The sequence below is a fragment of the Haemaphysalis longicornis genome, unplaced genomic scaffold (genome assembly GCF_048455015.1).
Source record: "Haemaphysalis longicornis isolate Haplotype H1 unplaced genomic scaffold, Haemaphysalis longicornis Haplotype H1 scaffold_2, whole genome shotgun sequence".
Taxonomy (NCBI): domain Eukaryota; kingdom Metazoa; phylum Arthropoda; class Arachnida; order Ixodida; family Ixodidae; genus Haemaphysalis; species Haemaphysalis longicornis.
The window spans coordinates 168,223,383-168,228,532 of NW_027526295.1; positions in this window are offsets into that span (position 1 = coordinate 168,223,383).

Here is a 5,150-nt window from a genome sequence, read left to right on the forward strand (position 1 = left end):
CCTTTTGGCAACCAAGCCGGGTGATTCAGAAAGTACTTCTTTTAGTTTAAATACCTTTCGACTGCTAGTAGCCACTCTTCATGGACACGTTTCGATGCTACAATGCGGCAACATTGCATCATTGCTATGTCCCTGATATGCTGCAACCAAGACCTACGGGCCTGGGACGTGACGTACCTAAAAAGCAATACGGTGAACCTTTTCAGGAGTTCTCTCTCACAATCTGCTGCTGAGCCCATTGTCTCGAATCGAGCTCCTGCCAGCGAAAGCCGCGTTTCGTTCAGGTGAGCTGCAGAAAAAGGTGTGCCCCCGAGGGTGGCAGTGCGACTGTCGCCATTGAGGCTTGGACGTGGTTGCGCAACCTCCGTACAGGGTTTGAAACTCACCTGCCAAGCAGGAGGTTTTCTACGTGTTATCTTTAGGTCTCGGGTTATGAGCGAAGGCGCCGCAACTTTCAGTATGTGCAGTCTGGTTTGCAATGTGGATGCCGTTGATTGTTTTGGAGACCAGTAGAACAGAAACCAGTTGATGGAGTTGGAGGAGTGCTGGAGGGCTTAGAGCTGCAGCAATCTTTGCGTGTTTGGAAAGTACCTGATATAGTGAAACAAATTTAAATTTATTCCTACGGTCTATCTCAAAAAGCACGTGAAAAAATAAAACTTCTGCCAGTAATTCTGACTTTAATGAGCTTCAGAAAAGGCAAGAACACATGGAGAAGGCTAGCACAATGCAATACGTAAGAACTGCCCTTGCGAGGCAATAAATAGTGCGGACGACTCGCGTGGCATGAGGAAAGCGAACCATTGCTCTCGTTTTCAGTACTACACGACGCTCGTAGAGGAGCACAAAGACGAACAAAAAGCTATTTTTACAACGAAATCATAACAACACTGCGAGCAGGCGCAAAGCCTTCATGGCGTTCGCGCGCTTCTTCAGAAATAAGTACGTATTCGCTTTCCCATTCTTGCGCTGTCGTAAGCTCTTACGTCTCGATTCATGTATGCATGACTGCACTTTCATTACGCCTTTTGAGGGGCAGGGATGACCGACCTGTGAACATAAGTAATTGCGTAAAAGAAAAGAAAACAGAACTGATCTTTCTCTTTGTTTTCTTCCAGCCTGCGTAATCTCCGTGTGGTCATACGCGTGGTCGCACGTGGCATTTGCTCGAAGAGAGAGCAAATGACGCCAGCGGCGGAAGAAATAGGAAAAAGAAGGTGGTTAGCGATTTGGTTTGCATGCATTCCAATGAGGTCTCGCATCAGCGCAATCCCAGCGGGAGCACGGGGGAGAGCTATTTCAATGCAAATCCCACCGGCGGGATGTTCTGTTCTGGACAGGCTTTCTGGCTCCACCATGCCTCGTCTCCTGCGTACGCGGGGGCGACGTGGATTAAGCTCCCTGTTATTACGAACTCTCCGGCTTTATTAGGTTTCGTGGAGACGGCCTTTCCCGCTCACACGCTCGTGTGTATTCTCAATTAGAATTGTCCGTGTTATGGCTACGTGAGATCTCTCTCTCTCTCTCTCTCTCTCTCTCTCTCTCTCTCTCTCTCTGAGTCTCTCTCCTCCTTTTTCATTATTTTTTTCAAAGACTGAAATATGCCCGTGAAAATAAGATGAATATTTTTGCGCTCCCTGCGCATGTTGGTGTCCTTGTTTATTTGTTTAACATATTTTCAAGCTCCTTATCGTTTGTGCTGTTGTTCGAGTCGTAATAATCTGGCATTAATTCCGGTGCGACGGTAGGTAGTTTTAGAGTTACGGGACAGCATAACGGGGAATTAGAAGAAGAATTAAAGCATTTCGAGAATACTGTGAAAACACGTGTCGCTAAAAACTTAATGTATGATTTGAAACTTTTTCTAAGGACTGATTTCTGGCAAAACGTAAGGAAATATTGCTGCTTAAGTATGTGACCAATACTGTAATGTTTAAAGGACACCTTAACGAATAAAATCTAACACGCAAAGTTTAATGAGAGAAAACCAGAAAATGCTGCTCGTTACATCACCTAGAAGTATTGGAGGTAAAGCACTACAGCATGAAACTTGTTCCGTTCCTGCATCCAGGCTGATTTGTTCCGAAGTTTAGTGCGTGCGTATGAACGTCGCGAATACTGCAATGGATTTAGGTGGAGATTTCAAACGAAAGTCACAGCAACCTCAAGGAATTTAAAGGGAAAGCAACCCGTGATTAGGAGTTTGTGAACGATTTTAAATATGGCAGATAAAACAAAGCGCGCGAAGGTAGGAGGAGCAGGCGGAGGAGTAAACTTTTACAAGGCAAGCCATAGGGGCTGATGTCTGGCAACCGGCCTGGTGGGGCTTTTCCTCTCACTTGAAATAGCCTGGGCTGCGCTGGACACCCGCGCCCTTTCCACCAGTATGCGCTGGGAGGCAGGAGGGGACGTAAATGGTCAGCCGTCCCACCCACTGCTCGTATGTTGGTTGGAAATTAGGAGTAAGGGACGGGGTCTGTTGACACCCCAAAACCAGGTGGTATAGGGTGTCAGGGTGGGGGTGTATTTCAAATAGGTTGGATAGAGGGTGGGGTACATGGCATGGGATAGGGTATTGGAGGTAGAGAAAAAAAAATCAAAACATGCAGGGTACATTTTTAGAACTCTAGGCTTCACTTACATTCATAAGCTTAATAACTACCACTTCTCGTGTAGAGGCCACATGACGAACTAATGAATTCTGGTAAACAAACCATTTATCAACCAGGAAGCAACGTTGAGAGGGGTGTAATGTACTCTATCCGTGCCATTGATTGCTTGTGTCTTGCTAGTGGTTATTGACTCTTATGAAATTAACACGAGAAGTCGCTTCTATTTTCTCATTATTTATATTTTACAACAACATTTTGTTATACTAAATTGCTTTGAAACTAAACTTCAACGTCAACCATGTTGTTTTGATGACATCCTCCAGAATGTTCTCGTTCTTTTTATAAAAAGCCATCCAACTTCCGCGCCCTAATTACTTATTCATTACCGCCCGCCAGATGGCGACCTATAAGGTATCAAAAGGCAGTAATCAATAAAACGAAACCGTTAAGCTCCCTTGAACTCGCAAAATACGTAAAAGCGCCAACGCCAATTTTAAATTTGTTGCCGCGCGCCCTTCCCTTTCACTTTTGTTTGCCAGTATAACAGAGTTCATTAGCTTAGTGACACATGCTGACTTAATTAGCTCCGCTTTCTTCCGCTTCCGACAGTGGCTAAGCTTGAGATACCGTTGCCCTGGAGACAAAAACAATGTCGCCTGATGGACCATAGCTTGTTTGATATCTTAACATTGTCACATGTCCTCCTATATAAAAAAGAACAAATCGTGTTGACAACGAAATAACCATGAGAAAGCTAGGTCTATTGAGTTATGTAAAGCCAAGGTTTACCACGCCTTTTTTTAGCGTTCAATTATCTACGCGCGTAGTTTTACAGAAAGAGAACCTTTCACAAGTATTCATGAGTTAAGTTAGCAGAGAAGTGCGGAACCTTAGAACCAAGATAAAATGAACTGCTGTGCCGGGATCTCGCATTCCTTATTAAAGATGCGACCTGCGCTGGCCAGCCACTGGCCAAGTGTGTACCGTTACGCAATGAAAGCAGCAATGCTCAATAAGGTCACCGGGACCCACCGCGCTGACTCAGTGGCGAAGGCGTGCTGCTGAGAACAAGGAAGCGGGTTCGATACCCGGCCGAGGCGGCCGCTTTTCTGATGTAGGCGAAAAGCAAAAGCGTCCGTGTGCTCGATATTACGGAGCATTTTAAAGATTCCCAGTGGGTCAAAATTACTCCGTAGCCCTCCACTACGGCGAGCCCTATCGCCTGTGGAGCGTCGACGCGTTAAAACTCATAATTAGTCAAACCAATAATGTGACCGACCGAAGCCATCCCGGGATTGCTGGATGCTGGGTGCACAATGTGCGCTATATTGGCCGGGCCGAAATTGTAAGTGCTGGCCTATATTATAATGCGCCTAGATTTTGTTGCACCGTCATGGGTACCAGTCATCCCATCGTAAATTGCTCTGAGCAGCTCCGCTTATGCTGGTGGAAGCGATAAATTACAATTCCAGAACACCGAAGCACTTTTCAAGGTGTAGTGAATGAGAAAGCGTTGCGGTTCTACCATGGAGCGGCCGTGTACCATGGAACGGATATGCCGGTATCGCGCGGGACCGTTTTTCATAGCTGCTGTTGACGTAGGCGGTGCATGTTTCATAGCTGCACGCAGTGCCTACCGATAACATTTTTGGAGCAACTGCCTCCTGGGAGGCAGAGCGATCATGCTGTGCACTGTAAAGCCGTAGTTCATATACTATGGCTCATTTTCGGTGGTCCGCATCTGCCCTCTCATTTCATCATGAAGCTTTTCCTTCTGCAAAGTTTTCTTCTTTGTTCAGTTACTTCGCCAATGGCTTTTGTTTATTTTTCATATACACATTACCGGGAGAGTGATATACTATTTGTGGAAGTACCATACACAAATTGGTCCAGTAGTGCCTGGTGGGTCATGGACAAATGGAACGCGAACACGAAAATATTAACTACAACACACAAACAGCGCGATTCCTTTATGTGAAAGTGAAATTGTCGCGTGGCTTTATTACAGTAACAAAGATTGAAAATGTGCCGTTCTAAAGTAAGCCATGTTTTTATTTGCACTATTCATATTCTTGATTTTGCCTGTTCTGGTTCTTGTTGTTGTTTGTTCGTTTATTTAATAGCCTGGTCTGGTTCATTTTATTGTATTCTCATTTCATTTCTCCATGGCTGTTCTGGTTCATATTATTGTATTCTCATTTCATTTGTCCATGACCGCACATGTCTCGTTCACACGTATACAAGTCACAAGCCATTAACGAGGTTCCCCTTAAGCCACCTGCATTCATCGAGTTGTGAGGGAAAGGTTCGATGTCCATCTCACTATTACGGAAGACCCCTAATCGAATCACACCGAGCACTGTGTCATGTAAACGGGAATTGGTTGCGGAAACACGTCCCCGTAATCTGTTGGGTTGCTACTTAACAGTAATCATTTTAGCTGGGCATACGTCTGCTCGGCATAAATGTTATTGGGCAAAAAAAAAACTGGAAGAAAGCGAAATCGACAAAGTTGGCAACACACAACCACAGTACAAA